At 44.8% G+C, this 19,403-nt stretch overlaps 1 long non-coding RNA gene across 1 annotated transcript in view; it reads left to right on the top strand.

Annotated features, from left to right (window-relative positions):
- Positions 1–6,405: 6,405 nt before the first annotated feature.
- Positions 6,406–19,403, top strand: part of LOC146349795 (uncharacterized) — an 87,585-nt gene continuing 74,587 nt past the window's right edge. Inside the window, exon 1 of the long non-coding RNA XR_014789087.1 lies at positions 6,406–6,625. This is a non-coding gene — a long non-coding RNA (uncharacterized LOC146349795). The remainder of the gene's footprint in view (positions 6,626–19,403) is intronic.

Below are 19,403 nucleotides of genomic sequence, written 5' to 3' on the forward strand. Positions count from 1 at the left end.
CATCTGACTAGGTTTACAAAGCAGTGATGGCAAGTTTCCCTTCTTCCTAACAGGGCACTTCCATCCCTTCTCGCTGCTCCTTGCTGTTATGGAAAAGGGCACCCAACCCTTGTCTCTGCTCCCCTCTGCTCCTTACATCTGAGAAGACATGTTTCCAAAGCCCCAATCATTCACTCTTGTGCATGTCTGGAAAAACACTTATGAGTGCAACTTTCCTTACTCCCCTCTGCTCTTCTCATCTGTAAGCCTGGGAGAATGGCTTCCCACCCCCTCTCTGCTCTTTACATCTGAGTAGATATGTTTAGCCAACACCTCTTTCTCCATGATTAGCCGATAATCGGTTTGCTACCTGCCCCGGTCTTCTTGGCCATGAAACATCACCTCCCACCCCCAAATCACATGTAGGAAGCTGCATTTAATTTGAGGATACTGGGCACACTCCACTGGAACCACATGGAAGCCAGGTTAAAGGAAAAATGTGGCACAAAATGCTTTTGGGAAAAATGCAGGTTTTCGGCCGGAAAGGACAGCTTTGCTGCAGAGTGGAAATGATGTCCTGTGACATGCATGACTGTGAGCTGCAGTCGCACCAGAGTAAACTTCCCATGTAAATGGTCCCCATATGTTCGAACTGCCACTGTTACAGAGAGATCCTGTGCTGCCCAAATCTACACTACTCTGGACCCTGCGAGATGTAGTCCCAAAATTATTAAATATTAGGCATTGCTGGTTCTGACCTGGACTGCTCTCTATTCAATTCCATGGCATACAACAGTTTTTCATGGCACCAGCATGTCACATATGGTTATACTGTCCTAGCTAGAGGAACTGTGATTGCTATAGGAATTGTGATTGTCACTTTAACAGAAGCTCACACAGAGGAAGTGAGGAATGGAAGAGAAGGAATAGGAAATTGTATGATATGTCAATGACTGTGTAGATGGTTAAATAATTTTGCTGAACCAAAACTTAAGTTTTAACTTGGCAGCCTTGATTGCCTGCTATGAAGTGGCCCCCTCCATTTCAGTTTAGCTGCAGGGATGGTGTGGGGACAGGGACAGACTCATCCCTAGAACCATCTAAACAGCCATTTTGTTCATTCCAGATCAGTGCCACAGAACACTGCACTGGAGGGCAGTTGCTTAGCCAACTTGTCTCCTGCACAGCACAGAAAGACAGGGAAACCTTTCAAATTGCCTAGACCAGCCTTCTCCAACCTCCCACTCCCACGTTTTGGATGATAACTCCCAGCATTCTGACCATTGGCCAGGTTCACTGGGGCTAATGGGAGCTGAGGGTCAAAATATCTGGAGGGTACCAGGTTAGGGAAGGATGGCCCAGGCAACCAGGCAACTATTTCCTATCTTCTGCCTATGTGCTCTGCAACAAAATGGCCATGATTAATGTGACTGCAGACAGGGCCAGAAGAAAGGAAATTTAAGGTACAGAGAGGGTTGTATTTTGCAGTCCCCCCTTTTTTGCTTATGAATTTTCTGCTGGACAATACTTCAGTTCATCTGCAAAATAAAGTTATATTTCTGTTTGATGTAACAGCATACTGGCCAGGGTAGTGTCAACTGCAGAGATTGCAGAAATTGCAGCGCTGGTGTAATGCCCTGTGCCAGCTCACACTGTCCATGCAACACATTGGTCACACCATTGTACTGGCATAGCTAACATTGTGCCTCATCTTAGCCAATGCAGCAATTACAGATGACAATAACTAATATCATATGATGCAGTGATTGCTTGTCTCCAAGCATAATTTAGTGCAACTGTTAGCATTTGGCTACTATTAGCCAGAACAAAGTAATTTATTGAAGTTCAGTATAATTTGACTCACACAGAGATTATACATGGACATCTTTTCTGTTTGATTGTTAAGCTCTGTAATTTGTAAGGCATACTATGGATATCAAGTGCCGAATTTTCTAATAGGGCTAGTTTGCAGAGTAGCTTGCCAAGACCAAATCTATAATCCACAATCACTCACCTAACATTTAGCTAGTTGACATGGAACATGTCTTCTAAGCCATTTGAAATATATATACACCCTGTCTTCTTGTTTAGGCCTAGAATTTGGCAGAGCATCTGATATCGGTACCTAAGTCCTTTCACTTCACATTTTAAAATATATACGTTTATTTTCTGTGTTAGCAGCTTACTTGAATATTATATACAATACTCAATATTTTCCTTTTTTAACAGCCATTTATATTTCTTTAAACAGTGCCAGGGCACTCTTGATATTGGGTGATTATGTGATTTCTAGTCTATGCAGAAACAGAAATCTTATTTATTTATTTATTGCATTTATACCCCGACTTTTTTCCTCTTGCAAGGAACCCAAGGCGGCTTACACTATCTTCCTCCTCTCCATTTTATCCTCACAACAACTCTGTGAGGTAGGTTGGGCTGAGAATGTGTGACCGGCCCAAAGTCACCCAGTGAGCTTCCATGGCCAAGTGGGGACTAGAACCCGGATCTCCCAGCTCCTAGTCCAACACTCTTGCCACTACACCACACTGGCTCTCTTGTGAGGAAACAAAGTGCAGCTCTGGAATGAAGTTACTATTCTTTTTTTAAAACAACAACAATAGGAAATAGTGATACTGGCAAACATGCAAATTGCAGTTACCAGCAGACAACATATTTACAGATATGGAAATAGAATGAAACAATAAAATTAGGGGAGGGCAGCAGTAATGCAACTGAAACTTTCCCTACAACCTGAGTTCGATCCCAGAGGAAGCTGGTTTTCAGGTAGCCAGCTCAGGTCGACTCAGCCCTCCATCCTTCCGAAGTTGGTAAAATGAGTAACCAGCTTGCTGGGGGAAAGGTAGTTAGGACTGGGGAAGGCAATGGTAAACCACCCCACTATACAGTCTGCCAGGAAAACGCCAAGGAAAAATGGCATCCCTCTAGGGGTCAGTAATGACTCGGTGCTTGCACAGGAGGAAACTTTCCTTTCCTTTCCTTTCCTTTCCTTTCCTTTCCTTTCCTTTCCTTTCCTTTCCAAGAGTATCTTGGCCCTCAGGACCATATTTCAAGTGTGCACAGAAGGCTGCAGGGGGGAAGGAGAATTAGAACTGCTGTTCTGCTGGTGGAAGGTGGAAGGACACTGTTGGATACAACCCATTGAACCTTAAGAATCTCCCCCCCCCCGCCACACCACAAAAGAAGCCTCACTTTATGCTGCAAGAGCAATATTGTAATCAGTGACTCGATTTGCAGGAATTGTGGGGATGAGTGTAGCATGTGAGCCACATGCTCATTGTTTCTGCTTTCAATTAAAGCTGTTCCTGCATTGTTTTGTGACATGCAAACCTGGAAACTCTGGGTTGTTTAGGGGTTAAATCCAAGGTAACAGGTTGAGTACATCCATGGGGCTGGGCTCCCTAGACCTTTGCTTTGGGTTTCCACATCTCCGGGAAGCCATCTGTGGCCGCCGCCTCCACCTTCTTTCTTCCCAGCTGCAAGAAAGTCACCTGCAGTCTTGTGAGATCTTGGGTGAGACATCGTGAGATTTTGGGCAAGGTCTTGCAAGACTTCAGGTGAGCTTCAAGAGCACCGCTGGAGGAGGAGCAGGAGAAGGAGGAGGCATTGGCAGTGGTGGCAGCGGTGCCAGTGGAGGAGGTAGCCTTATGGGAATATTGATTGATTTAAGTCAGTCCTTGTAAAATGGCCTGTTCTCTTGGCCAAAAGGGATAACAAAAAAGACCAAAAAATTGTATGTGCTACTGCACCTCAGCAGCAACGTTCAGCACAGCAACAGCCAGAGAAATGTATGCTTGTGGGGTGGGTGGATTTTTGATGCAGTCAGAACTTGTGATCATGCTTATTCCTGAGTAACCAAGAGTTGTTATTTATAAACTGATTTAAAAAAATGCTGTGTGCACTGCTTCTTGCTATTGTTCTGAGGTATGGAGAGACGGATGATCATGAAAAGAGATGTGTGTTTGGTTGCTCAGAATCTACTGTCCATGCTTACCAGCATTTAGGATGCTTTTGCATGTGGCTCTGGGGTGGTTATTAATTATCATTTTTTTCTCCTCTTCCTCATCTCGTTGTCCCATTTTGCAGTGGGGTGCTCCTGGCTTCCAAAGACTGCTTTTCTCTGAGAATATCGCCATCATCACCATCATCATTTTGTGTGGCTGTGTGGATTGTCTCTCACTGTTTTGCATTCATCATCTTAAAGTGGTGAGGATGCTTGTGTCAAGAGGTGGATTTTTGATGGTGTGTAATGGCTTGCTGCTGGTGAAGCAGGAAAACATGGGCTCAAATGAATGTTTTCTGTTGTAGTTCTATAGGTCAGTCCTTTGCCTCTTGTGACCCCTTGGCCCCACCTCTCATGACCCTCTGCCCTGTGCTTGTGCCCTGGATCTTTTAGGTACCTAGCACCACCCCTGGGTTAAATAATGCAGGGTTAACCCAAGAATTGCTTATGGTTTGTTGTTTAACTCTGAGTTGTTTGTTGGATTAACTCTGAGTTGCTGAATCCATAAACAGCCAAGAATTTCCTGGTTCTAACAACATGAAACAACCCAGGAATGGGGCGTTAAAAGCAGAAATGATGAGCATGTGGCTTGTGCTTGTCCCTACAGTTTCTGGGTTAAACAACCCAGGAGTTGTCACTGTGATGTGTGAACTGGGCTTCTCTTTCTCTTTACCCTCCTTTTTCATTCCTGAAGAGCCAGCTGGCTGCTATGCTTTGTGCAGCAGCTTGTGCAGACTAAAGGAAAGGTATATCTCTTTTACTAACCACTCCACTACTGCCTTTTCAACTGGTCAGTTAGCCAGTTGGAACTCTGTTTCTCTGCTTTTTCCTAAGATTTTGCCAAGCTTTTCTATATTTTTGCTAAGTTTTTGTTGGCTCCAGGGAGATTTGGCTGCAATGAGCCTGCTTCTCCATCCTTGACTTTTGAAAAGTATTTCAATTCATGAGCACCAAGAGAGAGGGTATTTTAAGTAGTTATTGCTTTCATCCTCATCTAGTTATTTGAAAATGTGGTAGCAGAGAAGGAGTGACCTTTCTTTTGGCTATTAGAGAACAATTCTGAAGTATCCTTCTTCTCAGTAACCTGAGAATGACGGCTTCCCCCAAAATCTAAGTGCATACAATGCTAAGTGAATCTGACTGCCTTGAGAAAACCACCACCAGGCTATTTCTCCTTCACATTTCCTTCCTTAGCCTTCTTCGTATAACCACAAACACTTTCCACTCAGCCTTAAATCTCTCCCTTTCTTGCTTCAGTCTGTGCACCCCAAAATCACTTTTTTCATTCACAACACTGTCACTATAAAATCCCCCAATTGGACCATAACTGTGTCCATTTTCCTTTCCCCTGCTTCCCCTCCTATATTTATATAAGCATAAACAATCCTTAGAAAATTGTACAACACATGTTATACTTCTTTGTTAAGACATTATTTCATCTCTGCACTTGCTAAGAGTGCTTTTAAACAAATGGCTGAATTTTTCTTGTGTTAATTTTTAACAAACAGTATAATATTTGTTTTTTAAAAATCTGGTCTCTCCAGCTTTCTAATTCTTCCAGTACTAGGATGTCCACTTCCAAGAGTCACTCAGTGACTCAGAGTTAAAGGATCCCTTACATGTGTGCAGGGTACTTGTCTGTGGCCACGTGCATGTTGAGCCAGTACACATATTAACACAAGGATACTGGAGGAAAATTCTGGAGGAAATTCTGAGAGTGCCTTGGACTGCAAGAAGATCAAACCAGTCCATACTCCAGGAAATCAAGCCAGACTGCTCACTTGATGGAATGATATTAAAGGCAAAACTGAAGTACTTTGGCCACATCATGAGAAGACAGGACACCCTGGAGAAGATGCTGATGCTAGGGAAAGTGGAAGGCAAAAGGAAGAGGGGCCGACCAAGGGCAAGATGGATGGATGATATTCTGGAGGTGACGGACTCGACCTTGGGGGAGCTGGGGATGGTGACGGCCGACAGGAAGCTCTGGCGTGGGCTGGTCCATGAAGTCACAAAGAGTCGGAGGCAACTGACCGAATAAACAACAACAAAACTGGTTTGTTATCTATATGTCATATCTCAGCTTTGGATTCATAATGCTGGTTTTTCCCTCCTAAGAGCCCAGAATATGGTAAAACAACGGTGTACTTAAATGGGCCCCTTCAGCATTGCCCACCAGAACTTGTACCTGCAGGAATAACACATGAGCTAACACTATTCCAGTGCTCAGGTCAGTAGCTATGGTCCAATCTTCTATTAATTTGGCCCCCAAAGCCCACCGCCCATTCTATTTATTTGGCCCCCAAAGCCACTCAAAAGAAGGGTAAAGTGAAGCTCACTAGGTGCTGTGGTATTGTGGTAGGTGAATTGCATGTTGGGAATGTAGTAGAGGCATGGAAAAGAGCAGGTGGAAGAGGAAGTGAAAGGGAGGAGTCAGGAGGATTGGAGAGGGAGACTGTTCGCTTGGGTTTCACTTTGAGAAAAGGCCTAGCCTAGCATAAAGAAGCATTTAAGTAGCTGTCGCTGGTGTCTTGGGATTTTTGCAATGCAACAACTTTGTGACGAATGTGGGATAGCTGGCTCTTCTACTTTTGACTCTTCCACCACCTTTCCTCCAAACTCTGGGTGAGCCAGTAATTCCATTTACTTCTTAGACTAGAATGTTTGATACCTATGTGCTGGCTATTCATGATAAGGAACTTTCAGATGCAAGGAAGCATGCATTACTCATGCATTGCTTAGGAGCAGAAGCTCATAGAATCTTTTATAATTTACCTGTTGTGGATGATAAACATGAGACAGCTTTGGCCGCCTTAAGGGACTTTTTTGTGCTGAAAGTTAATACTGTGGTGCGGAATGCTATAAATGTAGCCAGCAGGGACAGAAACAAGGAGAAACTACAGACCAATATATTGCTGCATTGATGGAAATAGTTGTTAGTTGTAATTTTGGAGATATGGCAGAGGAAATGATTTGGGATCAGTTGGTAGAGAAGACAAGTGATGCCCCACATTAGGGAACGCCTCTTGTGAGGAAACTGTTCTTACCTTGCAGAAAGCCATGGCAATCGCCAGCCAGATAGAAACTGCAGTGGCAGTGGCAAAGGCAAGATAGAACCAGTGCAGGCTGTGTAGCCTTTCAAAACAATAAATCCCAAGTTCTTTGGACAAGTTTAAAGATGGCACAAATAAGCGCCCACAGCCCTCAAAATGTGCTCAGGCAGCATGCTATCGCTGTGGCTCAACACAACATATAGCAAATTATGCTAACTGCCCTCCAAGGGAGGCTCAGTGCAGACAGTGCAAAAGGAAAGAACATTTTGCCAAAGTGCCCAGTCTCAACAATATATATGTAAGTGAAGCTGCTGTACCAGAAGTTACTGTTTTAAGTCTGGAAGACCTACAGTGTATATGAGATGCATTGTTACAGTGTCTGATCCTGCACTAAGGAAGTCCCAGGACATTAAGTTGATGTTCCCTTTATTGTAAAGGTAGTCATACTTGCTGTACTTGTGATTTAATAAGTGATTGAAAGAAATGTTCTGTACTTTTGCGAAAGCTGGTAAATCATAAGCAGCTAAGAATGATCATAATTATAGAACAAGCTACAGGGACCAGTTCAAAATGCTGAGGATCCTAGAAGCAAAATAAACCAGGATTTACTTGGCTTTTAGGATTGCAATGTTGAATACCCCCCACCCCGAGCTTTTTTAAAAAGTAATTTGATATGCAGCAATTATTAGCAGACAACAATGTTAATCTCAAGGCCGTAAAAAGCTTTAGCTGCTCATTTCTACATGGCAAACCTGCATTAGGCAGAGGACAGGACAGGGCCATTTTCTTCTGGCCAGTTGGCATTCCTGTAGGTTTTTCTGTTGCAAACATGGTGAAATCAACTTCTCTGTCAGGTCTTAATTTCCAGCAATTGCCTTTTTCGTATTCACTTTCTATGTGATCTGTTGCACAAAAAATCCTTATTCAGAATGTAGACGTTCTTTGCATCCAGATATTTGACTAAAAGTGCATTTTGCTTTGAATATGTTTGCTCTGAGCCTGTTTAAAGGCCTCTTCATTTCTTAAACCTGGAATACCTCCCCCAACATATCTATATGCTGGTCAAACTTTCTCTTCTACAAAAGCAATCAGATGCAGTGAGGAATTCTTAGGACACAATGATAAATGGGTTGCCAAAGCACCATAATCCCTCTTGCTCCATAGACATACTTGCCTGTAGATATACTCGCTGGCTTTCTAGGTAGCATCACTACTAGTGATGAGAAACATTTTATGGGATTATTTTGGCAGATGTCATTTTCCAGCAATAGCTCCTTAAAATGTCAATGAACAGAAAGGAAAATATTGTTCTGCCTTTGATCTGCTATAACTCATGCCCTGTGTACATTTTTGTAAACATGCAGGAGTCAGGTTTGTGATGAGAAACTCTACAGACCAAGAAAGGTTACACCATTTGATTCTTCCTTCTGAAAACTTCTAGTTTCCAGTAGCAATCTGTATTAGAGGTGCATTCTGCAAACATTTGCTCTCTGCAAAAACAACAGCCTCATGTTTTGGGAGATGTCTTGCAGGTCTTTGCAAAAGGTGAAAACTCTTTGCAAAATGTGTGCCGGATGGGGGTGATATATACACATTTTGAGGGAAGGAGGCCAGCTGTCACTTAGCTCATTCAGTTTCTCATATTGAGAAGAAGCAGGCTGTGTATACTGATGTTGATAGTTTGCATTACTTTTAATAGGCTGTGCATTCAAATTCTAATGTAAATGCACATCCCTATGCACATTTGTCCTCTGCTACTCATGAGTTATGCACACCAGAACTGGGGCAAACGTTTTGGCATGCAGCACTCACAACCAATGAAACTGGTAGAACAGTGTGGAAAGACAGAGGATTGGCCTACTTACTTTAGCAATGGGGGAATGCTCTTTCTTCCCCGTCCTTCAGGGTAAGGGCAGTGAGTGCCCTTCATTTGCCCTTAGGGATATTGCCAGATAGCCAAAATCTGATTTGTTATGTGGCACCATGAAGTCATTGTGTTCACTATTGGATCCCTGATTTTCTGGGATCAAGAAGGGAAGTTGCCATTTCAGGTAGAAAAACACTGCACTGAAGCAGAAGCAGAAGCAGACCTGGGGAATGGCTGCAGATAGGCTTTTAAAAAAGTGAAAGACTGGAATCTAACGTACTATTTGCAAAACACTTCACTCTTCCAGATGGCAGCATTCAAAAATGAAGAGCATGGCATGGCAGCACTAATGTGTATATGCGTTCCAAAATGTGTATTATTACATTCTTAAATTAAGTCAGCAGTTTATGTATGCATTAATAATCCTGATATTAATCTAGCTGTTCCTGTATGCACAAATATGCATACCTGTATGCACAGGTACCTTTGGGCCCTTGATGCCTATTGGCAAGAGATTCAGACCCTTTTCTATTCAGGGCAGTAAAAGGGAGTGGCTAGTCTGGTTCAGTGTCTCCAGAAACGGTCATCACTCCAGCTGCACTGGTTGCTGGGGTCAATGTCCTCCCCACCCACTTAGGAGGTCTGTTGTCAAGGTGGGCCTGCCAGTGCCACCCTTCTATATGGATCACAGCCAAACTGCTGGGACTGTTGGGTAGATCCCATGTACTCTCCAAGAAGGAACAACTTGCCAGTGAAGTCCAAGTGGAGATTCTTGTTTTGCCATTGGGTGCTAAGTGCAGCATAGCATAGATATATGGCGTGGAAAGAATCCTTTAACCTCACCCCTAATGCGTTGTGTATACCCCAGAATGGCCATGCAGATCTGCATATGATGGCCAACAGATGCTTGCGTTTGTGTTAAGTCTTTGTTCACTAGTTCACCCTGTCTTGGCCCCTCAGTCCATACAAAACAGATTACAGCCTGTCAGCAGTTTGCTCTGGGAATTGTTACGGAGTATGGATTCTTCCCCAGGGAGTCGCTGATAACCATTATAACTCCATGTGACAACTCAGTATCAGCACCTGGCAAGCGTCCACCCTGTCCAGAGAGGGAACGTTCAGTTCTGTTTCAGATAACAGTGTGTGTATGCCTCCAAGGCAAGTAATGTGTCTGATAGAACATGGCTAGAGTTCTTCCCTATATGTGACGTATTTCACTGTATAAAAGCCTGCCCCACTGAATATTCAGGGCTCTCTGCCCCTTTGCTGACAGAGTGCCTGTGAGCCTCGTAATAAACACGTGTCTGATCCAGAAGCTTACCCGTGTCTAGTTGATTTATTGGACCATCAGTAGCCAATGAACCGAGGGGTCTTTTGCCCCCCTTACCACAATTTGGCAACAGTGGCAGGACCTGGCATAGCTCGTCACTCCTTCTGTCTCCCCAGCCTCACCAACACCCAGCCAGCACTAGGTGAGTTCACCTTCGGATTACTTGGAGGAGTTTGGGGACAGAGGGAATTCGATAAGGTCAGTCCTTTTTTAAAAGGGTAAATGGATCTTGGTCTGGTTCTGGTTGTGCACAGTGAGTATCCCGTTAATAGCTCTAATTGTTATTTGTATTCTGGTACTGGATTTTAAATACGTGTATTAGAAGTTATTAACCTGTTGATATGGGAAATAAATGCAGTGCCCCTTCGGGGTCACTTCTGGCTGTAATGTTGAAAATATGGAATACTCTGTCTGGTATTGCTGGCTTGTCTAAAAAGCATATGTGTCATCTTTGTATGGAAGAGTGGCCAGTAACATCTCACTCTTAGCCAAATATAGGATCCTTTAACCAACAAGTTTTAAGAGATTTAAGACTAGTCTTAGAGATAAAATTTACTGGCCAGATGGATTATTGGTATCTGTGGGCAAATGAGGTTTATAAACAGAGCCAAGGGGGAAAGGTTTTTGCCCCAGAAAGCCTTAGCTCCCCACTAACGGCTCTGCCTGGTGATTTAGCCTCCTCTGCCCCATCTGGTTTGTATCCTCTTTTGAGTTCCACTATAACAATTTTAACCCCCGCTGTCCCAGGTGGAGATGGAGCTTTTGGCAAACCCACCAGAACCAGCTTATTTGTCACTTATAATCATGTCCCATTTAATCCACAAGACATTAAAGAGCACTTTACTCATCATGTTCCAGGATAGCAAGGGAGGTCTGTGTCAGAAATTTTGAGTTTAGCAACGCATGTTTTTAATGGTAGTGATGAGAGAGAAAAGAAAGAAAGAAAGAAAGAAAGACAGAAAGAAAGAAAGAAACACAGAAAGAAAGAAAGAGTCAGTAGATAGTGTGAAAATGCAGGCTGCAGCAATTTCTGAGGGAAGATTTTACAAGATGCGAGGGAGAGGACTTGGGTAAGGAAGTAGGGATGTACGACACACTTACCTGGTTTCGTCCAGGGACATCCGCGGTGGGGGGGAGGCGCTCTGTCCCTCCCCCCCGAAATCCTTGACGGGGGTGGGAGGCAATCTGCCTGGCTGGCTCCGCTCCATGGCCAGGCCGCAGAGCCACCAGCGGGGCCAACCCGCAATGGGGCCTCCAGTCCTGGGTGGGGGATGCCATTTGTGTCCCTGCTTTAGCCGTGATATGCTACATAAATATTTACGTAGCCTATCACGGGCTACCATAGGGATGCGAATGGCGTCCCCCACTCAGGACGCCATTTACGTCCACAGCAGCCAGGCAGCAGCTGGAGCCGCCACCACTGAAGCCACAGCCAGAGCCGCAGCCAGGTAGGCTCCGTTTCGCGGGGCTTTCGCAGGGTGGTGGGGTGGGCTGCTCTATTCTGCCACGGATTCCAGGGGGCTGATTTCACTGGAATTCTGCCCCCCTGGGATCCGTGACGGAATTCTCTAACATCCCTATGAGGAAGAAGCCGAGGAGGCCAGCCACAGGGGCCTCGGCAGCTGCCTCAAAATGCCCGCGACATCTGTAATTTCTGTAAACAAGCAGGGCATTGGAAGCGTGAGTGTCCCCTCAGACCTAAGGAAAAAGAGATAAGTTTGAATGGTGAGCAAGTGCAGAAGGAGAAGAAAGTAGGCAATGATGGTCTCAGGGAGAGTTCCACAAAAAAGCCTGCCCTGACACCCAACTGTTGGAAACTGAAATTGAATGCCCCGTTTTTGAAAATCAAGGTTAAAATTAGTACTCTTGTCTAGTTGATACTGGTGCCAGTTGTTTTTTTATGTTAAATACCAAGGAACTTCCCCTCTTGGGATGCTGAGAGCAGGTGATGGGAATTGATGGGATTCCAAATGATCAACCTCTTATTAAAGAAGTCATGGTGTCTGTAGGGCCCTTTAAAACAGACCATGCTTTTATACTAATGGATCATAGTCCTGTAAATTTATTAAGAAGAGATTTGTTAAGAAAATTTTGAGCTGAAATTAAATGTGATCCTGATAACTTGTGGATTTCGCTGTCATCCACTCATTTCATGGCTCTTATATGTGCTGAAACTGTTATGATAAAAATGGGATTTTTTATATAGCCAACGTAAGTGTAAATTTTTGCTAAAAGTCACCAGTGAGAAGCAAGTAGACAGAAAGTGTAGAGGGCACCAGGTTGAGGAAAGCTGGAGTAGAGGCTTGTAGAAAACCAGAGTGTAACAGAAATGTTGCAAAGCACAGCGAGCTAATGAAGGTTAAGCGAGAGTCGCACAGGGCGTGAGAGGAGTTGCTTTGTGTGTAGAACTGATAACCACAAATCATTTATGGGTCAGGATGTACCCAAAACTGGAAGGTTCAGTTTAGTGAGTCACTTAAGAATATGTTCTTTGTTCCGTTGATACAAGAAGTGCATAGTGAATTGCTGCTTTTGTTTATGCTGTTGCTGTATAGTTTAATCTCTGAGCCTGTGCAGATGTATTTCTGACTATGCTGTTACAACTCTTTAAGAGTGCTTTGAATCAGCTAGCCTCTCCGCTCAAGTAGCTGAGCTCATCGTTCTAAAGTCAAAAACTGTTGCTATCTATACTGACTCTCGTCTGAGGAAAGAATTCCTCGCCCATGCTTGCAAGCTATTCAAACCTTGTCCTGTCCTGACTTATCTGACATTCCATTTCAAAAAACCCTGATTGAGAACTCTTTGTTGATGAGTCGTGTATGCATGACCAAACTGGTAATTTTGTTCCATACTTTGGTACAATATTGTGACACCCTTTGAGCTCATTGAAAGCAGCCCACTACCAACAGTTGCTTCAGCTCAAATAGCAGAACTCATAGCCCTGATGTCTGTGAGGGCCACCCCAAACAGAAAACATGACTTGTCTCCATATGAAGTTATCACTGGCAGGTCAATTAAATTTTTGTCCTCACCTCCCGAATATGAGGACTCTCCCCACACTCATTCATTGACCATAGACTTTTGTAAGAAATTAATGAAATGTGTTAAAAATTTTCATTCAGAGTTTGAAGAAGCACATCCATTGCACCCAATTGTGAGCAGCATCACAGCCTAGAAGTGAGAGATTGGGTCTATGTGAAAAGACATCAAAGAAAGAATGGCCTAGAGCCCAAGTAACAGGGCCCTCGCTAGGTACTGCTCACCACTCATGCAGCGAAAAGCTAGAAGGAATACCTGTCTAAATATGCACTTCCCAGTGTAAATGTGCACCCACACCAAGACCTTCCCCAGTTTACTCAGTCAAACACTCCACGACTACTGATTTAGTGCTTGGAGAAGCAGAACTGACTTTTTTTTGGTCATACAGCTCCAGAAACAGACTAAGTTTCTCCACAGATACACTCTATCCTATCAGGGACTGCCTTTAAAGGTTAAAGCATTAAGAAGTTCCACTTCAGCCCTTGTGAGAAGGGCCATCATCATCATGGCGATCACTCATGACCGAATAAGGTTGTCTTCCATGGGTAGAGTCTTAGCAGTGGGTCTGTAGGTGAAGGCCAATTCTGGATCCACAGAGCCTCCCACAGTGAGGACATAGGTTTCCAGGTAGAAGGCGATCACGATGAGGATTTGCTTGACATGCCTTCTGCTGAGCTTATTTCTCCCTTTCACCCCATACTCATGCTTCTTCAAAGTCCATAGCGCCTTTAATATAGGCTGAACTCCAGTTGGAACGCTCATGGGTTAGAGCTTCCCAGTTCTCAATGCTTATGTTACATTTTTTTAGATTAGCTTTGAGAACATCTTTAAATCTCTTTTGCTGTCCACCAATATTCTGTTTCTCATTCATAAGTTGGGAATAAAGTAGATTCTTTGGCAGACGATGATGAGGCATTTGAACAATATGGCCGGTCCAGCGAAGTTGATGTTGGAGAATCATTGTTTCAACGCTGGTGGTCTTTGCTTCTTCCAATATGATGATATTAGTCCGTCTGTCTTCCCAAGTAATTTGCAGAAATTTTTGGAGGCAGTGTTGATGAAATCTTTCGAGAAGTTGGAGGTGGCGTTTATAGGTGGTCCATGTTTCACAGGTGTACAGTAAGGTTGGTAGTACTTACTTGTAAACAAGCATTTTGGTAGGGATGGCAGAGAATTCCGCCACGGATCTCGGGGAGGCCGAATGCCAGTGCATTCGGCCCCCCGAAATCTGTGGCGGAATGGCCTGCCACCCCCCCGCCACCCCGCAGATCCCCCTGGGACGAGACTTACCTGGGGCAGATCTTCCAGGTGGCTGCAGCTCCGGCGGCGGCTCCAGCAGCCGGTCTTCCGACCAGCCGCTGCTGCCATTTCCCATGTAAAAAAAAAAAAAAAGACGGGATAGGCTATGTAAAAGATTTACGTAGCCTATCACGGCTAGGTTAAAAAAAAAAGTGATAGGCTACGTAAATCTTTACATAGCCTATCACGTCTGACTTAAAAAAAAAAAAACACGCGCGTACGCAAATGGTGGCGGCTACGGCCGCCGCCATTTGTGTTCTTTATTTTGGCCCATCTTAGTCTACGTAAATATTTACGTCCACTACGCTATTTGCATTCCCCTTATTTTCGCCATCTTAGTCTATGTAAATATTTACGTAGACTAAGATGGACCAAAATAAGGAATGCAAATGGCGGTGGCCATGGCCGCCGCCATTTGCGTACGCACGTTTTTGTTTTTGTTTTTGTTTTTAAGTCAGACATGATAGGCTACGTAAAGATTTACGTAGCCTATCATGGCTGACTACAGGAATGTAAGCGGCGGCGGCTATGGCCACCGCCATTTGCGTCCCTGGTAGCCAGTGGCCGGATGTCCGGCTGCTGGTGGAGCCGGCTGGCGGCTCCGCAGAATCCCTGCAGAGCACAGCCGGCCGGCCAGGATTCCGGGGGGAGGGACGGAGCGCCTCCCCCCCCAGCGGAACCCGGCGGAGCCAGGTAAGGCCAATTTTGTACATCCCTTCATTTTGGTCTCCCTGCGAATGTCCTGATCGTTGAACACTCTACACTTCATTTGGGAGAATGCTACACTTAGGGATGTACGAAAGTCACTTACCTTTTCGCAGATTCTGTTCGGAGGGGGAGGCGCTTTGTCCCTTCCCCCGGAATCCTCGATGGGGGGGAGGCGATCCGGTCCTCCCCCCCGGAATCCTCGACGGCCGGCTCTGCTCTGCGGCAGCTCCGCGGAGCAGCCGGCCAGGCCAGAGCCATCCGCAGTTGGATTTCTGGCTATGGACTGGCTGGTGCGGGCGCAAATGGTGGCTGCTGTAATGGCTGCCATTTGCATCCAGCCAAGGAGCTGTGATAGGCTACGTAAGTCTTTATGTAGCCTATCACGTTATGTCTGGGTAAAAAAAAAAACGGCGTACGCAAATGGCGGCGGCTACGGTGGCCACCATTTGCGTCCCTCATTTTTCGCCGTTTTAGTCTACGTAAATATTTATGTAGACTATTACGGTGAAAAAAAAGGGGAATGCAAATAGCTTAGTGGGTGTTAATATTTACATAGGCTAAAACGGCGAATAAAAAAGGAACGCAGATAGCGCCCACTACGCTATTTGCGTCCCCCTTTTTGTTTGCCGTTAATAGACTACGTAAGTATTTATGTAGACTAAAATGGTGAAAAATAAGGAACGCAAATGGCGGCCGCTGTAGCCGCTGCCATTTGCGTATGCCGTTTTTTTTGGTTTGTTTGTTTACCCAAATGTGATAGGCTACGTAAAGACTTACGTAGCCTATCACGGCTAAGACCAGACTGCAATGGCGGCTGTGGCAGCCGGTCGAAAGACCAGCCACCGCCTCCGCCACTGGAGCTACCGCCATCCGGAACATCCGCCCCAGGTAAGTGTTGTCCTGGGGGGGATCCATGGTGGGTGGGGGGGTGGCAGGCTGTTCTGCCACGGATTTTGGGGGGGCCGAATACACTGGCATTCAGCCTCACTGAAATCGGTGGCGGAATTCTCCGCCATCCCTAGCTACACTTGCAGAGCTCAGGTGATGCTGAATTTCAGCGTCTTTGTCGGCTTTTGTGGAGATAAGAAGCTGCCAAGATAAGAAAAGTGATCGACATTTTCCAGCGTCACACCATTAAGCTGGATTGATGGCACTACAGAGGGGCTGGTTTGTGCTTGCTGGTAAAGCACTTTGGTTTTTTGACGTTAAGCGAGAGGCCGAGCTTTTCATATGCTTCTGCAAAGATGTCTAGGTTAGTTTAGAGATCTTCCTCTGAATGTGCACAGATCACGTTATCATCAGCATATTGAAGTTCTATGACACAAAAATGGCCGAAGGGGACTGTATGCAGCCCATGGATTACATGTTACTCACTCCTTACAAACCATTTCATCTTGAGATAAGTATCCTTACCTTCTGGATCTTTGAGATAAGAATATTCATAGCAAGCAAGCTTAGAATAAAAAACTCCATATTTGGGACAGCATCATGCTTTGGTCGTGCACACTAAACTTGATATGATGTCATTGACCTAGAATAATCCTTCCTCCCCCATTGATGTTTTCCTTAATCCATTTTATTTATTACATATACATTCTATATCTAATCTGCCATCTATCTGTCTATCTGCCCATCTAATCTATTTATTATCTATCTATCCAGGCATCTCTCTTTAGGTTCTTATTAGGCCTATAAATTTGGGACTTTCCATTTCTGTCATTTATGCCCTCGTGTCCTTGACTTTCCACTGGCATGATCTGGGCGAACAGCATTCAGCAGTTTACAGCAAGAACCACATCCTACACATAGCTTAATGGACCAGGTATCTTCTAGGCGTGGCGATGGCTGACCTGACAGGAAGCTCTGACGTGGTCTGGTCCATGAAGTCACAAAGAGTCAGAAGCGACTGAACGAATAAACAACTATCTTCTAGGCCCTCTTCAGGGCCCCAGGAATAGCCCCTGTCCTATTTCAAACTGCATTTATGTAAATTAACCTAAATGGATGAAATTAATATGAGACAGCAAACGTTGACAAATTAGTTGTTTAATGTGTCCATGAAAATCCAGTACAAATTAAAAAGGCTTTACTGATTCCAAAAGACATCTGCGGCTCAGGCTTCAAAAACCTATCTTAACCTGTGCATCGACAGCACAATAAACAAAGTGTTCTCAGTCAGTCTGAGAGATCACAATGAGACCCATAATACACATTCTTAGTTATATTGGGCCCAAGCCATTCAGAATATACCTTATCCCATAAGCAGTAATAGGAATATTGAAAACTACCTTATGAAGAGTCACACTATTGATCAATCTCATTCAGTATTTTCTACATGGATTGGCAGCAGGTCTCAAGAGCTTAAGACAGGTGTCTTTCCCAGTCCTTGCTGGATATGCCAGGGGTTGGACCTGGGACCATTTGCCTGCAAAACATGCTCTGTGCTGTTGAGCTGAAGCCCTTCCTCAAGGCTGTAGAAATCAAGTTATATGGTGGTGCTTTTGAATTAGGGTAGTAATAATCACAATTCTAATATTATCACAGTAGGAAACTGGGGCCATGTGCATCCATGAGCTTGGATCATGTGGGTCTACTCTGCATTGCTAATGACTGGTGCTGGGTTACATGAAAGATCTATCATTTTCAGCCGAGACTGATTACACAAAGTTGGATAGATAATAATCATGTGGAATGATACTTGCCTAGACCATGGTATCCTTCTGGATAGGTTGTCTGGGTTGGGAGTTGGAGGCACTGCACTACAGTGGTTCCGCTCCTACTTGGATGGCCGATTCCAGAAGGTGGTGCTGGGGGATTATTGCTCTGTGCCATGGCAATTGTGCCATGGGGTTCCACAGGGCTCTATTTTATCCCCCATGCTGTTTAACATCTACATGAAACCGCTGGGGGAGGTTATCCGGAGGTGTGGGCTGAGGTGCCATCAATATGCAGATGACACCCAGCTCTACCTCTCTTTTTCAACAAAACCAGGTGAGGCACTGGCTGTTCTGAACCAGTGCCTGGGCACGGTAATGGACTGGATGAGGGCTAATAAACTGAAACTCAATCCAGACAAGACGGAGGTACTGTTAGTGGGTGGTTCGTCTGCCCAGCTAGGTGATATTCAACCTGTTCTGGAGGGGGTTGCACTCCCCCTAAAGGATCAGGTTCGTAGTTTGGGGGTGCTCTTGGATCCAGAATTGTCACTTGAGGCACAGGTGAACTCAGTGGCACGGAGCACCTTTTATCAGCTTAGGCTGGTATACCAACTATGCCCTTATCTGGACAGAGATAGCCTAGCTACAGTTATCCATGCTCTGATAACTTCTCGTCTGGATTACTGCAATGCGTTATACGTGGGGCTGCCTTTGAAAACGGTCCGGAAACTTCAGCTGGTCCAAAATAGGGCAGCAAGATTGTTAACAGGGACTGGCCTGCGGGCTCATATTACGCCAGTACTTTTCCAGCTGCTCTGGCTGCCAGTCCATTTCCGGGCCCAATTCAAAGTGCTGGTGTTAACATTCAAAGCCCTTAACGGCTTGGGGCCAGGTTACCTGAAGGATCGCCTACTCCCATATGTGCCTGCCCGGACCTTAAGGTCATCGTCAGCGGCCCTTCTCCGTGAGCCCCTGCCAAAGGAAGTGAGGCGGGTGGCTACTAGGAGGAGGGCTTTTTCTGTTGTGGCACCCCAGCTCTGGAATGAGCTCCCTCGTGAGGTTCGCCTGGCGCCTACATTGTACTCCTTTCGGCGCCAGGTGAAGACCTTTTTATTTTCCCAGGCATTTTAGCTTTCTAAATTTTTATCTTTGCTGTTTTAAATCTGTATTTTAAACTCCTGTACTGCTGCTAGGTTTTATTGTGGTTGTATTGTTATATTGTGTTTTAATGTTCCATATATTTTAAATTGTTTTATTGTGTGTTGTTTGGTTTTAGTTTTTGTGAACTGCCCAGAGAGCTTCGGCTATTGGGCGGTATAGAAATGAAATCAATCAATAAATAAATAAATATTCAAGTTCCCAGCAGCAACCATGCAGCCAGGATAATATAAGAATCAGGCCATAGATGTGCTGTGACAACACAATCCTAGTTAATTCCTTGGGCTTTAGG

This window comes from Heloderma suspectum, chromosome 3, assembly GCF_057233095.1.
Source record: "Heloderma suspectum isolate Gila_16-S chromosome 3, 16-S_ref, whole genome shotgun sequence".
NCBI lineage: Eukaryota > Metazoa > Chordata > Lepidosauria > Squamata > Helodermatidae > Heloderma > Heloderma suspectum.